This window comes from Grampus griseus (genome assembly GCF_964374135.1).
Source record: "Grampus griseus genome assembly, chromosome: X".
Taxonomy (NCBI): Eukaryota; Metazoa; Chordata; class Mammalia; order Artiodactyla; family Delphinidae; genus Grampus; species Grampus griseus.
The window spans coordinates 116,554,200-116,575,828 of NC_138999.1; the positions used below are offsets into that span (position 1 = coordinate 116,554,200).

At 40.3% G+C, this 21,629-nt stretch overlaps 1 pseudogene across 1 annotated transcript in view; it reads left to right on the forward strand.

Annotated features, from left to right (window-relative positions):
- LOC309817634 (transmembrane 9 superfamily member 2-like) overlaps positions 1-21,629 on the forward strand; it is a 101,803-nt pseudogene that overhangs the window by 10,381 nt on the left and 69,793 nt on the right. Inside the window, exons 5-7 of the transcript in view lie at positions 1,426-1,433; positions 4,380-4,509; positions 18,511-18,638. The product of the transcript in view is annotated as a transmembrane 9 superfamily member 2-like (transcript). The remainder of the gene's footprint in view (positions 1-1,425; positions 1,434-4,379; positions 4,510-18,510; positions 18,639-21,629) is intronic.

Here is a 21,629-nt window from a genome sequence, read left to right on the forward strand (position 1 = left end):
CTCCGGACGCGCAGGCTCAGTGGCCATGGCTCATGGGCCTAGCCACTCCGCGGCATGTGGGATCTTCCTGGACCGGGGCACGAACCCGTGTCCCCTGCATCGGCAGGCGGACTCTCAACAATTGTGCCACCAGGGAAGCCCTAAAGTCTATTTTGTCTGATATGAGAATCGCTACTCCAGCTTTCTTTTGATTTCCATTTGCATGGAATGACTTTTTCCATCCCCTCATTTTCAGTCTGTATGTGTTCCTAGGTCTGAAGTGGGTCTCTTGTAGACAGCATATATACGGGTCTTGTTTTTGTATCCATTCAGCCAATCTGTGTCTTTTGGTTGGAGCATTTAATCCATTTACATTTAAGGTAATTATCGATGTGTATGTTCCTATTACCATCTTCTTAATTGTTTTGGGTTTGTTATTGTAAGTCTTTTCCTTCTCTTGTGTTTCCTGCCTAGAGAAGTTCCTTTAGCATTTGTTGTAAAGCTGGTTTGGTGGTGCTGAATTCTCTTAGCTTTTGCTTGTCTATAAAGGTTTTAATTTCTCTGTCGAATCTGAATGAGATCTTTGCTAGATAGAGTAATCTTGGTTGTAGGTTCTTCCCCTTCATCACTTTAAATATGTCCTGCCACTCCCTTCTGGCTTACAGAGTTTCTGCTGAAATATCAGCTGTTAACCTTATGGGGATTCCCTCGTATATTATTTGTTGTTTTTCCCTTGCTGCTTTTAATATTTTTTCTTTGTATTTAATTTTTGACAGTTTGATTAATATGTGTCTTGGCATGTTTCTCCTTGGATTTATCCTGTATGGGACTCTCTGTGCTTCCTGGACTTGATTAACTATTTCCTTTCCCATATTAGGGAAGTTTTCAACTACAATCTCTTCAAATATCTTCTCAGTCCCTTTCTTTTTCTCTTCTTCTTCTGGAACCCTTATAATTCGAATGTTGGTACATTTAATGTTGTCCCAGAGGTCTCTGAGACTGTCCTCAATTTTTTCATTCTTTTTTCTTTATTCTGCTCTGCAGTAGTTATTTACACTATTTTATCTTCCAGGTCACTTATCCATTCTTCTGCCTCAGTTCTTCTGCTATTGATTCCTTCTAGAGAATTTTTAATTTCATTTATTGTGTTGTTCATCATTGTTTGTTTGCTCTTTAGTTCTTCTAGGTCCTTGTTAAACGTTTCCTGCATTTTCTCCATTCTATTTCCAAGATTTTGGATCATCTTTACTATCATTACTCTGAATTCTTTTTCAGGTCGTCTGCCTATTTCCTCTTCATTTGTTTGGTCTCGTGGGTTTTTACCTTACTTGTTCATCTGCTGTGTGTTTCTCTGTCTTCTCATTTTTCTTAACTTACTGTGTTTGGGGTCTCCTTTTCGCAGGCTGCAGATTCGTAGTTCCTGTTGTTTTTGGTGTCTGTCCCCAGTGGCTAAGGTTGGTTAGGTGGGTAGTGTAGGCTTCCTGGTGGAGGGGACTAGTGCCTGTGTTCTGGAGGATGAGGCTGGATATTGTCTTTCTGGTGGGCAGGACCGTGTCCGGTGGTGTGTTTTGGGGTGTCTGTGAACTTAGTATGATTTTAGGCAGCCTCTCTGCTAATGGGTGGGGTTGTGTTCCTGTCTTGCTAGTTGTTTGGCATAGGGTGTCCAGCACTGTAGCTGGTTTTTGAGTGGAGCTGGGAGGATGATTCACTTTAATCATCGAAAAGTGAATGCCTGACACACAGACACAGATGATACAAATAGATGGAGAGATATACCTTTCTTGGATTGGAAGAATCAACATTGTGAAAATGACTCTATTACCCAAAGCAGTCTACAGATTCAATGAAATCCTTATCAAACTACCACTGGCATTTTTCACAGAACTAGAACAAAAAATTGCACAATTTGTATGGAAACACAAAAGACCCCGAATAGCCAAAGCAATCTTGAGAAAGAAAAATGGAGCTGGAGGATTCAGGCTCCCTGGCTTCAGACTATACTACAAAGCTACAGTAATCAAGAAGTATGGTACTGGCACAGGACCAGAAATATAGATCAATGGAACAGGATAGAAAGCCCAGAGATAAACACATGCACATATGGTCACCTTATCTTTGATAAAGGAGGCAAGAATGTACAATGGAGAAAAGACAGCCTCTTCAATAAGTGGTGCTGGGAAAATTGGACAGCTACATGTAAAAGAATGAAATTAGAACACTCTCTAACACCATGCACAAAAATAAACTCCAAATGGATTAAAGACCTAAATGTAAGTCCAGACACTATCAAACTCTTAGAGGAAAACATAGGCAGAACACTCTATGACATAAATCACAGCAAGATCCTTTTTTACCCACTTCTTAGAGAAACGGAAATAAAAACAAAAATAAACAAATGAGACCTAATGACACTTAAAAGCTTTTGCACAGCAAAGGAAACCATAAAGAAGATGAAAACACAACTCTTGAAATGGGAGAAAATATTTGCAAATGAAGCAACTGACAAAGGATTAATCTCCAAAATTTACAAGCAGCTCATGCAGCTCAATATCAAAAAACCAAACAACCCAATCCAAAAATGGGCAGAAGACCTAAACAGACATTTCTCCAAAGAAGATATACAGACTGCCAACAAATACATGAAAGAATGCTCAACATCATTAATCATTAGAGAAATGCAAATCAAAAGTACAATGAGGTATCACCTCACACCAGTCAGAATGTCCATCATCTAAAAATCTATAAACAATAAATGCTGGAGAGGGTGTGGAGAAAAGGGAACCCTCCTGCACTGTTGGTGGGAATGTAAATTTATACAGCCACTATGGAGAACAGTATGGAGGTTCCTTAAAAAACTAAAAATAGAACTACCGTACGACCCAGCAGTCTCACTCCTGCACATATACCCTGAGAAAACCATAATTCAAAAAGAGTCATGGGGCTTCCCTGGTGGTGCAGTGGTTGAGAGTCCGCCTGCTGATGCAGGGGACGTGGGTTCGTGCCCTGGGAAGATCCCACATGCCGTGGAGTGGCTGAGCCCGTGAGCCATGGCTGCTGAAACTGTGCGTCCGGAGCCTGTGCCCTGCAACGGGAGAGACCACAACAGTGAGAGGTCCGCATACCACAAAAAAAAAAAAAAAAAAAGAAAAAGAAAAAAGAAAAGAGTCAGGGACCACAATGTTCATTGCAGCTCTATTTACAATAGCCAGGACATGGAAGTAACCTAAGTATCCATTGACAGATGAATGGATAAAGAAGATGTGGCCCATATATATAATGGAATATTACTTAGCCATAAAAAGAAATGAAACTGAGTCATTTATAGTGAGGTGGATGGACCCAGAGTCTGTCATACAGAGTGAAGTAAGTTAGAAAGAGAAACACAAATACCATATGTTAACACGTATATATGGAATCTAAAAAAAAAAAATGATCATGAGAAACCTAGTGGCAGGACGGGAATAAAGATGCAGACCTACTAGAGAATGGACTTGAGGTCATGGGGAGGGGGAAGGGTAAGCTTGACAAAGAGAGAGTGGCATGGACATATATACCTTACCAAATGTATAACCGATAGCTAGTGGGAAGCAGCCGCATAGCACAGGGAGATAAGGCCGGTGCTTAGTGACCACCAAGAGGGGTGGGATAGGGAGGATGGGAGGGAGGGAGACGCAAGAGGGAAGAGATACGGGGATATATGTATATGTATAGCTGATTCACTTTGTTATAAAGCAGAAACTAACTCACCATTTTAAAGCAATTATACTCCAATAAACGTGTTTAAAAAAAAACAAAAGAAAAAGGTGGATTTCTTTTTTAAAAAATTATTTATTTATTTTTGACTGCGTTGGGTCTTTGTTGCTGTGCGCGGGCTTTCTCTAGTTGCGACGAGGGGCTACTGTTCGTTGCAGTGTGCAGGGTTTTCATTGCTGTGGCTTCTCTTGTTGTGGAGCATAGCCTCTAGGCGTGCGGGCTAAAGTAGTTGTGGCTCAAGGGCTGTAGAGCGCAGGCTTAGTAGGTGTGGCTCAAGGGCTTAGTTGCTCCGCAGCATGTGGGATCTTCCCAGACCAGGGCTTGAACCTGTGTCCCCTGGATTGGCAGGTGGGTTGTTAACCACTGCACCGCCAGGGAAGCCCAAAAACTCGATTTCTTGAAGAGAGGAATATAACTGAATTATCAACATCAGTGTTGTGTTTGGCATCTGAAATCACATGACTTAATTTTTCACTTCCTTTCAGAAGTAGTTTTAATAACTATTTAATATCTACTGAAATTGTATACTATTTTTTGTGACTTGAGTTTGATTAAAAATCTGAACTTAAATGTATGTAAGATGATGTTAGTATTGCTTGATTTGAAATGCTTTTTAAATCTTTTCCTTAAAAAATATTTATATTTAGGATTATTGATAATATGCCAGTGATATGGTGTCATGATATGGAAGATGGAAAGAAGTACTGCACACCAGGATTTCCAATAGGATGTTTTATTGCCCAACATGGCATATCGAAAGATGCTTGCATTATCCATGTAAGTATTGAGAACTTACTACAGAAATATAAGAATGTGGCTTCATTTACAATTTGCTTTCTATTATAGTCACTTAACAAACATGAATGGGACACCTACCATCTTCTCGGTTTTGGGCTACGTGTTGGGGATACAAAGACAAGTGGTCCCTGCCCTCTAGAAGTTCACAGTCCTATGTAGGGAGATAGACTTGTAAGCAAATCGCTGTGATAAAATGTTATGTGCTAGGAGACTAAGGGGCAGTGAGGATATAATGGAGGGAATGAAAAAGTATTTGTCAGATGAATGGGTGGGTGAGCATTTCTAGTAGGGAAATCAGTGTGGTCCAAAGTTTGGAAGTCTGAAACAGCATACTGTGATTGGGGGACTGTGAATAATCGAGTGTGTTTGTGACATAAGATTTGTGGTTTGGGGGGTGCAGGTAGAGAGGAAGCGCAGAAGGGGGTTGGGGGAATTCCCTGGCGTTCCAGTGATTAGTACTCCATGGTTCCACTGCAGGGGGCCCGGGTTCAATTCCTGGTTGGGGAACTACGATCCTGCATGTTGAGCCACAGGGCCAGAAAAAAAGCGGGGGGCGGATAGGCAGAAGCCAGATCATGGCAGGAGGTCCTGTATGCAATGGTAAGGAAAATAGCATTGAATGCCTGTTATGAGCCAGGAGCAATGTTATATCACTCTATATACAGTGACTAATTCAACCCTTAGAATAGCCCTGTTGCTAGAATCTACTACTGCTGTTTTACAGATGATGAAATTCAATCTCAGAGACGGTAAGGGACATGACTAGGGGCATACCGCTAGTAAGTGGCAGACATAGGACTCCAACTCAGACCTTTTTTATTTTATATATTTATTTTTATTGGGATATAGTTGCTTTACAATGTTGTGTTAGTTTCTGCTGTACAGCGAAGTGAATCAGCTATATGTATACATGTATCCCTTTTTTTGGATTTCCTTCCCATTTAGGTTACCACAGAGCACTGAGTAGAGTTCCTTATGCTATACAGTAGGTTCTCATTAGATATCTATTTTATACACAGTATCAATAGTGTATATATGTCAATCCCCGTCTCCCAATTCATTCCACTGCCCCCTTTCCCCCTTGGTATCCATACGTTTGTTTGTTCTCTATGTCTGTGTCTTTATTTCTGCTTTACAAATAGGTTCATCTGTACCATTTTTCTCGATTCCACATATATGCGTTAATATACGATATTTGTTTTTCTCTTTCTGACTTACTTCACTCTGTATGACACTCTCTAGGTCCATCCACCTTGCTAGAAATAACTCAATTTCATTTCTTTTTTATGGCCGAGTAATATTCCATTGTATGTATGTACCACATTTTCTTTATCCATTTATCTGTCAGTGGACATTTAGGTTGCTTCCATGTCCTGTCTATTGTAAATAGTGCTGCAGTGAACATTGGGGTGCACGTGTCTTTTTGAATACACCCAGTAGTGGGATTGCTGGGTCATATGGTAGTTCTATTTTTAGTTCTTTAAGGAACCTCTATACTGTTTTCCATAGTATAGTGGCTGTATCAATTTACATTCCTACCAACAGTGCAAGAGGGTTCCCTTTTCTCCACACCCTCTCCAGCATTTATTGTTTGTAGATTTTTTTGATGGTGGCCATTCTCACCAGTGTGAGGTGATACCTCATTGTAGTTTTGATTTGCATCTCTCTGATAATTAGTGATGCTGAGCATCTTTTAATGTGCATCTTGGCCATCTGTATGTCTTCTTTGGAGAAATGTCTATTTAGGTCTTCTGCCCATTTGTGGATTGAGTTGTTTGTTTTTTTGATATTGAGCTGCATGAGCTGTTTATATATTTTGGAGATTAACCCTTTGTCAGTTGCTTCATTTGCAAATATTTTCTCCCATTCTGAGGGTTGTCTTTTCGTGTTGTTTATGGTTTCCTTTGCTATGCAAAAGCTTTTAAGGTCCCATTTGTTTATTTTTGTTTTTATTCTCATTACTATAGGAGGTGGGTCAGAAAAGATCTTGCTGTGATTTATGTCAGAGTGTTCTTCCTATGTTTTCCTCTAAGAGTTTTATAGTGTCCGGTCTTACATTTAGGTCTTTTTTTTTTTAACATTTAATTAATTAATTAATTTTATTTTTTGGCTGTGCCGTGTGTTAGTTGTGGCATGCGGGCTCTTCATTGTGGGCATGTGGGATCTTTCATTGTGGTGTGCAGGCTTCTTTCTAGTTGTGGCATGTGGGTTTTCTCTTCTCTAGCTGTGGTGCACGGGCTCCAGGGCACATGGGCTCTGTAGTTTGTGGCACGCGGGCTCTCTAGTTGAGGTGCATGAACTCAGTAGTTGTGGCCCGAGGGCTTAGTTTCCCTGCGGCATGTGGGATCTTAGTTCCCCGACCAGGGATCGAACCCATGTCCCCTGCATTGTGAGGCAGATTCTTTACCACTGGACCACCAGGGGAGTCCCTACATTTAGGCTTTTAATCCATTTTGAGTTTGTTTTCGTGTATGGTGTTAGGGAGTGTTCTAATGTTATTCGTTTACATGTACCTGTCCAGTTTTCCCAGTGCTACTTATTGAAGAGACTATCTTTTCTCCATTGTATATTCTTGCCTTCTTTGTCATAGATTAGGTGACCATAGGTGTGTGGGTTTATCTCTGGGCTTTCTATCCTGTTCCATTGATCTATATTTCTGTTTTTGTGCCAGTACCATACTGTCTTGATTACTGTAGCTTTGTAGTATAGTCTGAAGTCCAGGAGCCTGATTCTTCCAGCTCCATTTTTCTTTCTCAAGATTACTTTGGCTGTTTGGGGTCTTTTGTGTTTCCATACAAATTATAAAATTTTTTGTTCTAATTCTGTGAAAATTGCCATTGGTAGTTTGATAGGGATTGCATTGAATCTGTAGATTGCTTTGGGTAGTATAGTCATTTTCACAATATTGATTCTTCCAATCCAAGAATGGTATATCTCCCCATCTGTTTGTGTTCTCTTTGATTTCTTTCATTAGTATCTTATAGTTTTTGTTCTAATTCTCTGAAAATTGCCATTGGTAGTTTGATAGGGATTGCATTGAATCTGTAGATTGCTTTGGGTATTATAGTCATTTTCACAATATTGATTCTTCCAGTCCAGGAAAGGTATATCTCCCCATCTGTTTGTGTTGTCTTTGATTTCTTTCATTAGTATCTCATAGTTTTCTGCATACAGGTCTTTTGTCTCCTTAGGTAGGTTTGTTCCTAGGTATTTTATTCTTTTTGTTGCGATGGTAACTCAGATCTTTTTATCTTGGAAGTCTCAATCACACTGTTTTTGAAATCTGTCTTGTGGTTTTCAAACTGTTTTCTACTGGGCCCTAGGGTAATAGAAGTGTCTTGGGGCTGCCATGGAGGCTGAATCGGCATGGAAGGGCTCAACCAGGGCAGCATTGCTTATAATCTGTGTTACATGTGGAGACTTGACGTGGTTCAGCAATGGGGATGAAGGGGGAGACTCGATGTGGATCAGCAGTGGGGATGAAGGGGAAGGGAGAGAGAGGAGCAGAGGATGCCTGCCAGGTCTCTGTTTTGGTGTCTAATTGGTGGTGCCCTTAATTGTTTCTTTCCAGAGAAAAGGGCAGTGCTTCTTGAATTTCAGTCATTCATGCACCACCTTGTTGATTTTTGCCACATCTGAGGCACCTGTATTATTATTTATCCGTCGTTTTTTTTTTTGGCTGCGCCGCACGGCTTGTGGGATCTCAGTTCCCTGACCAGGGATTGAAACTGGGCCCTGGCAGGGAAAGCCCAGAATCGTAACCACTAGGCCACCAGGGAACTCCCTATTTATTCATAATTTAACTTAAATTTATTTAGCAGGAAATTACAGAAATGACAGGCTTAGTGTACTACTTATATATTTTATTCATCTATTTTCAAGTAACTAGATTAAAAAGTAGAGTACAGATTGTTATTTCACCTACTACCTAAAATTATTTCTTATATCCCCAGTGATACGTATTTCTCACAATGGGAAACATTCACATAGGGAATGTGGGAGGAAAAGCAGCAAACAACTGCTTAATTGATAATTCTTTTAAAGTAAGGGAAAAGTGGCAGAAGGCAGGAGTTAATGAGTAGGAGAAATTTGCATTAATATAGTCTGTGTTTGATACTCTATATGGAAGTCTATATGGAAATGTTTTTTTTTGGCTGCACTTCCCTGCTTGCGGGATCTTAGTTCCCTGACCAGGGATTGAACCCGGGCCCTCGGCAGTGAAAGAACAGAGTCCTAACCACTGGACTGCCAAGGAATTCCCTGGAATGGTTCTTTGGAACCATTTAAAGACCACATCTTTGAAGATCTGGGAAGAATAAATGGACCAATAGGATGAAAGAGCCCCAGTTGGCCAGAGTAGCAGTAACTTTTATCAACATTTGTGGGTTGCCACCCTAAGATTACCAAGGTTAAGTGAAACCAGCAGTTGTCTTTTGTCATCCCTTTTATATATAGAGGAACACTTTCTTGAGAATTTTCTCATTCATTTTTATTTTAAGGATTTTTTTTTTTTGGCCACACTGCACCACATGTGGGATGTCAGTTCCCCAACCAGGGACTGGACCCATGCCCACTGCGGTGGAAGCATGGAGTCCTAACCACTGGACCACCAGGGAAGTCCCTAAGGATATTTATTTTGGATAGATGTTGATGTCCTTCTCCTTCCCCCCTTTACAGGCAGACTTCCTTCCATTGCAAACTTAAAGCTGTAGGGAAGTTTCAGAAAAGTTGTTTATAGTGTTATAGTGTAATTCATCTTTTTTGCAGGACTAATTATATCAGCTATTCTCAAAGTGAGGTCTGGGACTCTCTGAGAACTTTTCAGGGAGTCTGCCAGGTGAAAACTATTTCCATAATAATATTAAGATGTTTTTTGCCTTCTTTACTCTCACTCATTCATGAGTGTACAGTGGAATTTTCCAGAAGCTATGTGAAGTGTGATGATGTCATCACTCTAAAGGCTAATGGAATGTGTGCTTCTGTACACTTGTGTTTTAAAATTTTCGCATTTTAATTTCTAATTTGATCACTATGGGTAGATATAACCCTCATAAACAAAAACTCTTTAGGGTTTTTCATAATTTTTAAGAGTAGGAGTCCTGAGACTAAAAAAGTTTGAGAACTGCTGAATTAGGTATTTAGAATCAAAATGGCAAATATGGTTGTCTTATCAATAAAAAGTTTTAAATTCATTAAGTACACTAGCATTGTACGGACACCACCACGATGATTACGAAAGTAATACCTGTTTGGGGACTTCCCTGGTTGTCCACTGGTTGGGGCTCTGAGCTTCCACTGCAGGGGGCCCAGTTTCCATCCCTGGTTGGGGAACTAGGATCCCTGCATGCCGTGCATTGTGGCCAAAAAAAAGGGGAAAAAAAGTAATACATGTTTGTAAAACCCTCATACAACACAGAGGTATAAAGAGTATGAAGTGCAGTCTTCATATAATCCTCCTCAATTTTAATAGATTCTTTTTATGTATATGTAATTTCTTAATCTAAGTGAGTTTGTAATATATATATTTTTGTAATCTGCTTCTTTGTCTTTACTTAGAAGTTTATAATGGACTTCCTTCCATGTTCATTTTGTATATTATGTATATATACACACACATATATACGGAGAGAGGCAATACAAGAACGAGAAAATGATTATACTTTTTAATAGTTTCATAATATTCCATTGTATGGATGGATCGTAATTTTTTATCCATTCCATCATGATTAGCTGTTTTCAATTTTTGTTATTAATGATGCTGCAGTGAACATTCTTTTACCTCTCTGAGTCTCATCTGTAAAATGGGAATAAGGATAGTATATATCACATAGGATTGTTGTGAGGATAAATAGGATAAGACTTGTAAAGTTCTTGGAGCAGTGTCTGACACATAGTAGGCACTCAGTAAATGATAGTTATTATTGTGCGAACCTCTGTGTACTCTTTTCTAATTATGACCTTAGGATAAATTCATATAAGTGTAATTGCTGGGTCAAAGGATATGGACTTTAAAAAAAAACTTTTTGTTGTAAAATACAGATACAGAAAACCATACAGAACAAATATAAAGTGTAATGAATTGTTATAAGGGGAACACCTTTGTAAACCCCAGCCAGATCAAGAAATAGAATTTGGGGCTTCCCTGGTGGCGCAGTGGTTGAGAGTCCGCCTGCCATTGCAGGGGACACGGGTTCGTGCCCCAGTCCGGGAAGATCCCACATGCTGTGGAGCGGCTGGGCCTGTGAGCCATGGCCACTGAGCTTGCGCGTCCGGAGCCTGTGCTCCGCAACGGAAGAGGCCATAGCAGTGAGAGGCCCACGTACCGCCAAAAAAAAAAAGAAATAGAATTTGGCCAGCCACCCCAGAAGGTATCCATGTGTCCCTACCCAGTTACAACACACTTCCTTCCCCTAAAATAACCACTATCCTAAGTTTTACCCTAATCACTTCCTTGAGTTTCTTTTATGGTTTTGTCACCCAAGTCTACATCCCTAGATGCTATAGTTTAGACTTGATCATCTTATGTATCTTTTTTCAGTGTTTTTTGTGAGCATTTTCAAATGCACAAACAGTTGAATGAATTATATAGTGGACACTTATAAACCCAGCACCTAGATTCTATAATTAGCATTTTCTGTGTTTGATTTGTCACCTTTCTATCCATTTGTCCATTCCTTTATTATTCATCCAAACAATGGTGCATTTTCCTCTGTCCCTGATTCCTTCAAATTGGTAGATGGATCCAGCGGCTTGATTAGATTCAGGTTTGATCTCTTTGGCAAGATAAAGTAGTGATGTGTTCTTTCATCAGGAGGCACGTGATATCACCAGAATGTGGCACATTTGTTACAATTGATGAATCTTCATTGATACACCATTATCACCCAAAGTCCATAGTTTACATTAGAGTTCACTCTTAGTATTGTACGTTTTATGGGTTTGGACAAATGTATAATGACGTATTCATTGTTATAATATCATACAGAGTAGTTTCACTGCCCTAAAAATCTTCTGTACTCTGCCTATTCACCCCCCTCCACGTGATGTCTTTTGTTTCTCTCTTTTACTATGATAAGTGGATCCATTAATTCCTTAGAGGTTGCTGAGGCTGAAGAAACAGGAGCTGCGGAGTGAGCATTCATCGACCAGGAAACAAAACCCTTTTCTCTTGCAGTGTCTATCCAGCGCCCTCTACTGATAAAGCTTCATTCAGTGGCAGGTTGCGAAGGAGAATTATTTAAAATATTGAAAGGGCCCAGATAATTTTCACAGAGGTCAAAGAGCATGAATTTGGGGATGAGAGGCAATAAATCAATAACTGGCACGCCTTACATGCCTGTACTACAATACTCTGATGAAAGAGACCCCTTGCCTGTCTCCAGAAATCTCTGTGCGGCTCTCCTCTCTCTGGTAATCTGCCCCACAAAATCTAGCCCCCTTGGCCTCTCTGGACTTTGAACTTTGTCTTCTCAACTGGGAGAGATTGCAGGGCTCTGCTTGAGTACCCTTTCCCTGCACCACAACCTGGAAATCCTCTCTGGGAAGGAAGCGTGAGGCTTCCCCTTCTCTGGGTGATCACTCTTTTAATGTTCTTTGTTGTCCAAGGTCTGAAAACTGTTGTTTCGTATATTTTACCCATTTGAAAAAGTTGTTTAAGGTGAAAGAGTAAATCTAGTCTCGTGTTATTCAATCATGTCTGGAGGAGGAAGTCCAGCTCTCTTGCTTTCTTTTTGCATACGTTTGCTTCGTGTAACTTTGCCTATCCTTTCATTTTTAACTTTTCAGAATCTCTTTTAGATGTGTCTCTTTTATACAACATGTTGAGTTTTGCTTTGTGGTATCTTCTGAAAAATCTTTTCCTCTTAATAGGTGAGTTAAGCCCATTTACATGTATTGATATGACATTTGCTTTCAGTTCTGTTTTATTACATTTTCTTTACTATTTTGATATTTCACATTTTATTGATTCTAAGACTCATGTTTCCCCATATTTTAACATTTATGAAATCAAGATGTGTCTTCCAGTTGATGGCATGTTAAAGGTTAATTGACAGTGTTTCTTTTTAGCAGTACATAAAATAATGATTTTTTAAAAAAATTTTTAAAAATTATTTACTTAATTAATTTATTTTTGGCTACATTGGGTCTTCCTTGCTGTGTGCAGGCTTTCTCTAGTTGTGGTGAGCGGGGGCTACTCTTCATTGCAGTGCATGGGCTTCTCATTGCAGTGGCTTCTCTTGTTGCGGAGCACGGGCTCTAGGCGTGCGGGCTTTGGTAGTTGTGGCATGTGGGCTCAGTAGTTGTGGCTCGCGGGCTCTAGAGCGCAGGCTCAGTAGTTGTGGCACACGGGCTTAGTTGCTCTGTGGCATGTGGGATCTTCCCGGACCAGGGCTGGAACCCGTGTCCCCTGCACTGGCAGGCAGATTCCTAACCACTGTGCCACCAGGGAAGTCTGTAACGATGTTTTATAAGTGATGGCATTTTAGATTCCATGAAATATAATATTTATTTGAACAGTCTTTATGTGGTCTTCATTTTTATTGTTGTAATTCTTCTAATATTTAGGGTTTGTATTTCTGTTATAGTCCTTTCATTTATACCTACTTATTAGTCACAGTTTTTTTTTTTTTTTTTGGCTGTGCCACACAGCTTGTGGGATCTCAGTTCCCCGACCAGGGGTTGAACTCTGGCCGAGGCAGTGAAAGCCCAGAATCCTAACCAGTAGGCCACCAGGGAACTCCCAGTCACTTCTTTCTTTAGAGGGTGTTATGCAGTTTCATGATTCTGTGTCTGGTCATGGATTTTTGTTTTGCTTTTTAAAAAAAAAAATTAATTATTTAATTATTTTTTGGCTGCATTGGGTCTTCATTGCTGCGTGCGGGCTTTTCTCTAGTTGTGGTGAGCGGGGGCTACTCTTCGTTGCGGTGCGCGGGCTTCTCATTGTAGTGGCTTCTCTTGTTGTGGAGCACGGACTCTAGGTGCATGGGCTTCAGTAGTTGTGGCACGTGGGCTCAGTAGTTGTGGCTTGTGGTATCTAGAGCGCAGTCTCAGTAGTTGTGGCACACGGGCTTAGTTGCTCTGTGGCATGTGGGATCTTCCTGGACCAGGGCTCAAACCTGCGTCCCCTGCATTGGCAGGTGGATTCTTAACCACTGCGCCACCAGGGAAGTCCCTGTTTTGCTTTGTTTTTAATCCTGTTTGTAATTCCTTAAGTTTCCTGGATTGGTGCCTTTTATCAGTTCTGTAATTCTCAGCCATGGTGAGATATTTTCTTTCCTTTTCAGACTCCAATTAAAGCTATGTTAAATGTTATTTTCTCCTCCATGTCTCTCTTTTGCTTTTTTTAAAAATAAATTTATTTTATTTATTATTTTTGGCTGTGTTGGGTCTTCGTTGCTGTGCGTGGGCTTTCTCTAGTTGCGTTGAGAGGGGGCTGCTCTTCCTTGCGGTGTGTGGGCTTCTCACTGCAGTGGCTTCTCTTGTTGCGGAGCACAGGCTCTAGGCCTGCAGGCTTCAGTAGTTGTGGCTTGTGGGCTCTAGAGCGCAGCCTCAGTAATTGTGGCACACGGGCTTAGTTGCTACGTGGCATGTGGGGTCTTCCTGGACCGAGGCTCGAACCCATGTCCCCTGCATTGGCAGGCAGATTCCTAACCACTGTGCCACCAGGAAAGCCCCTCCTCCATGTCTGTTAACTTCCCTTCTGTATTTTCCACTTTTTTCCTGTGCTGTGTTCTTCTGGTCTATCTTCTAGTCTATAAATTCTCTTTTCACTTGTTCCTTTTCTTAAGAGAAGAGAATTTCAGTAATCATCTTCTCATTTCTACAAGTTTTGTTCTTCAGATCTGCTAGGTCATTATTTTGTACTTTTCTGTTTCATGCACATGCTTTCACACTTGTATGTGATGTCTTTAAAATATATTAAATTTGGTTAATTTTAAATCTGCTTGCGATCATTTCTGGAGCTGAACTCTTTACAAGTTGGTCTCTGCTGATTCTTGCTCCTTTTTTCCATTTTTTGGACTACATATTTATTGTTCTTGAAGATTGTTTGTGGAGTTTCTTTGAGTCCTAGGGTCGAAGTACTTTCCTCCAGAGAGGATTTTCCTTTACTTCCACAAGGAGTCTTTGGGAAATACCAGTCTGGGACCACCTTAAAGCAAATTCATAACTTGAACTTTCTGGGGCCACCATGATGATGTGAATCCAGCCTGCAAATCTATATCAGGGCTGGTCTGTGGTCACAACTTTTTAAGGACAGTTTTATTTCTCTCCCCCCACCTCTGCCTTGTTCTGTTTAGCTTCAAGGCCATCTTCCCAATAGTCCATTGGGACTATAGGAGCAGGTTCACTTCTGGCTCACCTTTACCCTGAGGATGTTACTTTTGGAGGGGGTGGGTGGTCTCAGCTTAATGTGCAGAGGGTCTCATATTAGCCTTTTCGCCTGGGAGGGCCTTCCCTGAGTTCCCGCCTCCTCATCCCATGAAGCTACCCAAACCCAAGTTCAAGTTTGCCCAGCTCAGCAGGTGACCTCAGGGCAATAGTAGCATCAGTGCTCCCTTACCCAGCTGACCTCTCTGGCTTCCTACTTTCCCTTAGAATTTGGCATGGTAGTTCCTTACTTTCTTGTCACCTCATGTTGCTTTTTTTCTTTTTTAAATTTTAAAGACTTTACCTTTTTAGAGCAGGTTTAGGTTCACAGCAAAATTGAGAGGAAGGTACAGAGATTTCCCATCTACCCCTTGCCCCACCCATGCACAGTCTCCCCCATTCTCAGCATCCTCCACCAAAATTGGACATTTGTTAAAACTGATGAACCTACATTGGTCCATCACATCGTAATCATCCAAAGTCCATACTTTACATTAGGGTTAACTATTGGTGTTGTACATTCCATGCTCATGTTTCTTTTAAGGAGATATTTGTTATATTTATCATTTGTAGTTTTTAGCAGGAGATTTGGCCCAAATAAGATTGGAATTGGAAATCTAGTTAAAGTTTTAAAGCATAATTTTAATATCTAGTAGGAAGGAAACTAACATTTAATGACTTCCTTACTCTGTGCCAGGTGCTGTGCTAGGTCTTTCTGTATAATTTCTCACTTAATCCTCAACAATTTTATGGATTAAGTGATGATAGCCCCATTTTACAGCTAAGAAAACTAAGGCCCAGAAAGACTCATGTACAAAAGATAGTATGTGGCAAAATCTGAATTCTATCCCAATGTTTCTTGATCCAAATTTTGATCTCTTTGTACCATACCAAACTGCCTCATAGTTTTTGAGCATCTACTGGATATTAGCTCTGAGGATATTTTTGAGAAGTGCCTGACACATAGTGGATGTTCAAAAATATTTGTTGAATGAATGAATGATCCAGACAAAGTTCATAGGCTTGTGATCTACTGGGGAACACAATTTACTAGGGGATGCAAACATGTAAATACACTGAGTACAATTTGATGTGGTAAGTGGCAGAGATGTGAGCTGAGTGCTATGAGAGCACAGAATAAAGAATTCTCTTTAGTAACTTTTCAGATTATAAGTAGAGGCTATGGCAGCAGATGAGTCTGGAGAGACAAGCGGGATTCAGATCCTGAAGGGCCTTGTTACCACTTTATCTGTCAGATTGAGTATGCGTGACGGTGGTTGAAATGCTTTCCATGGGCAGATTTAACCCTCACAGCACTCTGTTATGATTTCTACAGTATAGGTTCGGAAACCAAGACACTGAGAGGTTAAGCAACTCGGCCAAGGTCACACAGGCCAGCACATGTCATTCCTGAGCTTTGAACCTAGCCAGTTTGACTGTGGAGTCTTTAACCCCTATGCTGTGCTGCTTCTATTAGTATGTATCACGCACATACCTCTGTACCAGTACATGCTCTACTATCTGCATTTTATTTCTCTGTATGTTTATATACCATCTTTCATTTAACTGTACTGATAGACATTTTTGGTTGTTTCTATGTTTTTGCAATTATGGACAGTATTGTGGTGAGCAGTACTTACTTTCCATCCCAAGCTGATTCTGATACACCGCCTCAGGATCACTCGTACCGTCTTCTTTATCATCACTGTACTAAATGATCTCTAAATTTCCTTCAGGTCTATCACTCTCAATTCTGAGATTCCTCGTAATCTAGGAGTCCTGCATGTTGTAGATTACTCAACATGGTAATTGACAAGGCTCATTTGTACTCATTCTCTGAAGATTAAAGGCCTGGGTGACATAATAGCTAGTATTTAGGCTTTCTATGCCAAGCACTGCACCAAGTACTTTACATACATTATTCTGTTTAATCCTCTCAAAAATCTTATGGACAATCCTATTATTGTCCCCAATTTTAAAAAGGGGAAACTGAGACTCAAAGAGGTTAAATGACTTGTCTGTGATCATATAGTAAATGGCTGTCTGATTGCAAAGTTCATATTGTTAACCCTTATCTTAGTTTGCTAGGGCTGCTGTAACAAAGTACCACAAAATAGGTGTCTTAAAACAACAAAAATTTATTGTCTCAGAGTTTTGGAGACTAGAAGTCCGAGATGAAGGTGGCAGCAGAAGTGCTTGTTCCTTCTGAGGGCTCTGAGGGAGAATCTGTTCCATGCCTCTCTCCTAGATTCTAGTGATGGCCAGCAGTCCTTGGCTTGTGGCTGCATCCCTCCATTCTCCTCCTCTGTCTTTACATGGCCTTCTGCCTGTGTGTTTCTCTCTCTACATGGCCTTTTCCTCTTTTTATGAAGACTCTGGTTATATTGGATTAGAGCCCACCCGAATGGCCTCATTCATCTTAAATTGATTTTTGTCTTACAGAGACCCTATTTCCAAATAAGGTCACATTCACAGGTACAGTGGGTTAGGACTTAAGCCTGTCTTTTGGGGGGGGGGACACAGTCCAACCCATCACAACTCTTATACAAAAACTGCCCCCCAAATCCTTATGGAAAAATAGTCCCTCACTCTCCCTTAACCACTGGTTCTCAAAGTGTGTTCCAGGACCAGGAGCATCAGCTCGTTAGACATACAGAATCTCAGGCTTCACCCTAGGCCCAGCAAGTCAGAATCTGCATTTTAACAAGATCCCTGGGCAATTTGTATAAACTTTCAAGTTTAAGAAGAATTGACTAAGGTAATTATCTTCAGATATAGTTGTGGCTACTAGGGAGTGAACTAATGAATACTTGGCTGGTAGAGAGAGTTTCACTCCGTTTTTATCTGTTTGATGCTTCTGATTATAAATGTAGATATATCCTCATTATACAAAATTTCGTTAAGTACAGAAAAATCTAAAGAAGTAGAGGAAAAATTATTGCCTATAATCTCACTACTCAGAGGCTCCACAGTTAACATTCTGAAACACATCTTCCTTCTCTTTTTTCTTGCTTCATTACTTTTACCATAAATAAAGCCCAAACTCATTTTGCGGTACGCGGGCCTCTCACTGTTGTGGCCTCTCCCGTTGCGGAGCACAGGCTCCGGACGCGCAGGCCCAGCGGTCATGGCTCACGGGCCCAGCCGCTCCGCGGCATGTGGGATCCTCCCGGACCAGGGCACGAACCCGTGTCCCCTGCATCGGCAGGCAGACCCTCAACCACTGCGCCACCAGGGAAGCCCAAGCCCAAACTCTTGATAGGCTTAAACTTTAAGTACTGATAACACTTTATTAGTTTATTTGTATTACTTCATAGTTTTGTGTGGTTAAAAATCCAGCGATGCATGCATTTGTGAATTTTACATTTGCACTATTATTCCTTTGTAACAACTATTTAAAACTGTAGAATTAACTAACATCTTAATTTTAGGCCAGATGCTCAGGGCTGCAGTTTTTATCTTATAAAAACACATTTACACTTCAGTATGCTTAATTTATAGCTTGATTTTTTAGAAGTAACATATCCCATTTTCATTCCGTGATTAGATTTTATATTTTTTAGTTTGTAGGAAAAGTTCAAACTTCTTTCAAATTTCTTTATCTTTCTGCAGTCCGAATTCAACAGAAGTAATACTTTCTACCTCTTCAGCCATGTCGATATTACCATTACATATCATGGGGAAAGTGAAACAAATTGGGGTATTGTAAGATTGGTTATTGCTAGACTTGATCCCAAAAGGTAATTATAGAATCTCTTTCTAATTAGTTCCATTAATTTAAAAATTAATTCAAAATGTAGAAGATCTCACCAGAATTTTTATTTTTAGGATACATGTGTGATATAACCTTAGACATAAAGTTTGAAAAATCAAATAGGCAGGGACTTCCCTAGTGGTGCAGTGGTTAAGAATCCACTTACCAATGCAGGGGACACAGGTTCCATCCCTGCTCCGGGAAGATCCCACATGCTGTGGAGCAATTAAGCCCGTGCGCCACAACTACTGAGCCTGTGCTCTAGAGCCCACGAGCCACAACTACTGAGCCCATGTGCCACAACTACTGAAGCCTGCGCACTCTAGGGCCCGCGTGCCACAACTACTGAGCCCGTATGCTGCAACTACTGAAGCCCGTGCACCTAGAGCCTGTGCTCCACAACGAGAGAAACCACTGCAGTGAGAAGCCCATGCTCTGCAACAAGAGTAGCCCCCGCTCGCCACAACTAAAGAAAGCCTGCACGCAGCAATGGAGACCCAACGCAGCCAAAAATTAAAAAAAGAAAAATCAAATAGGCAATTTTATTCCATTTAACCTATAGTAAGCATCTGAATAACATGTAATGTGAGGAAGAACTGACAGATCTGGAAGAGAATTGACTTATTGAGGGTATCTTAACTCTCTTCTTTAGTTGCTGCCATATGACAAAGAGATTAGATTAAGATTTGTGTTTCTTCAGAGGACAATTCTAGTACCAGTGGAGTCTATTAGGCAGGTATCAGCTGGGTATAAGGAAGAATCTGCTAGCAATTAGAGCTCTCTAACATTTGAATAAGCAACCTCAAGAATTAGTGAGTAGTTAATCCCTACACGTTTGTAGGAAGAGCCTAGATGACCCAGCTCTTTGAGATTTCATAATTAGGCAGCCAACATAGTGTCTGGTCCCTAGTAAGTGAGTGCTTAATGTCTGGTCCCTAGTAAGTGAGTGTCTGGTCCCTAGTAAGTGAGTGCTTAATGAATTGTAAAGGGCAATTCTGTATTGGGTAAGAGACTGGACAGGTGACCTTTAATGTTCCAACTTTAAGATTCTTTGAAACTGTAGGATAAGAATAGTACTCTTCAATTAAAAGAGATAGAGGGGGAATATATCATACAGTGTATCAAATCATGACCCATATGGGCAAAATATTATAAAACCTGAAATATTAGGATGGGAAAAGTGATCCTTTGAAACTTATGTGAAGTATATTAAAGGAGGTAAGTGTGGTATGGTTTTCTGAACACAGAACAAGGAATTTGGAAATTTGGTTTTTTGTCTCATCTCTGCTGGTTCCATTTTGGAAGTCAACCCTAAGTTCATCGAGATGAATCAGACTTCATTGTTTTTAAGCCTACTGGCCTATTTTACTTTAGCCAAGGTTGTTCCATCTGTCACAGCTGATGGCCAAAGGGAAAGAATAGTTAGAGAATGTACTGTGCCAAGCTTTTGACCATGGGTAGGTTAACTTGATCTCTCATAGGTTTAAATTTCCTCATCTGCAATAGGAGAGGCTGAATTAGGAGTTTTTAATATAGATACGGATGCATCAAACCCAATTTTTATTTTATTTTATTTTTTTAATATTTTTAATTTTTATTTGTTTATTATGAGTGATATTTAGCATTGTTTTACATGTTTATAAACTATCTGTATCTGTTCCCAGTTTTTATTGATGTGTATGTTTTTGGGCAAAGGCGTCCGTACATTTCATTAGATAAACAGACCCCAAAAGATGAAGAACACTGGTACTTTCCAACTCTGATTTATCTTAGTAAAAAGATATTCTTTTTAAATTAGTGGCTACGTTAAAAATTTTTGAAGATTTATTTCATAAGGTGTTGCAGACAGGAAATAAAAGAAGGATTAAAAGGATCAGGACATATTTATGAATAACGGGGTAAATAGAGCTACTAAGAGAGGCCAGGGAATACTAACCAAGAGCAACCGCCCATGTTTCTTTGTGTCTGTCACTTCTGATATCTGGGAACAGAATTTTAGGTTGATGGGCTGTGAGGTCTGACTCAGGATGGCTACTCATGTTGAAAGTCATTTGGGTAGAAAGGTAGTAAACATACAAAGTATGATACAGGAAGCTAATCTCATCAGCTATATGAAAATCACATTTAATGCTTATAATCACATCTCATATTCTCAGGCTCGGATAGAGTAAAAAAGCCAAGAAAATCACTTTCCAGAGCTGCATTTATTCTATACTGCCCATAGTAATAGCTTATGTATGCATGCAATAAAAGTTTAATCACAGTAAAGCTCATTTATTTGAGCCCCCTGAGAATGACTGTGTTAAAATTCATCTTTTTCAGAATTAGGCAATAGACGTGGTCATAGACGTGAGTTAGGCCTAATGGTTTTCTGGGTCTAGAGTCTTGTGTTTTCTTTCAGGTTCTGTACTTTGTTAATTTCCCTGATGGTTGCTATAACTGATCATCTCTTTTTCCTTAAAACACCCGCCGCATTTGGCTCTTGGGTAACCACTTTCATGGTTTTCTCCTGTTTTACTGGTTGCTCATCAGTCTTTTCATTTCTCCAACCTATTTTTTTTTCATTTTTGGCCTCACCACACAGCTTGTGGGATTTTAGTTCCCCGACTGAACCTGGGCCCTTGGCAGTGAGGGCATGGAGTCCTAACCGCTGGACAGCCAGGGAATTCCCTCATTTCTCCAACCTCTTAATGTCGGAGGGCCCCAGGACTCAGTCTTTGAGCTTTGCCTCTTCTTTATTTATACTCACACCTTGGCGATCTTACCCTGTCTCATCACATCAGATACCTCAATGACGCTTAGGTCTCTAGACTTGTATATCTGGCTGTTTACTTGACCCGTCCACTTGGATGTCTAGTAGGCATTTCCAACTTAACATGTTTCCAAAAGAACTTCTAATCTTCCCTTCAAATCTGCTTCTCCTATTGTCTTCTGCATCTTAGTAAATGGCAACTACATCCTTCTAGTTGCTCAGGCA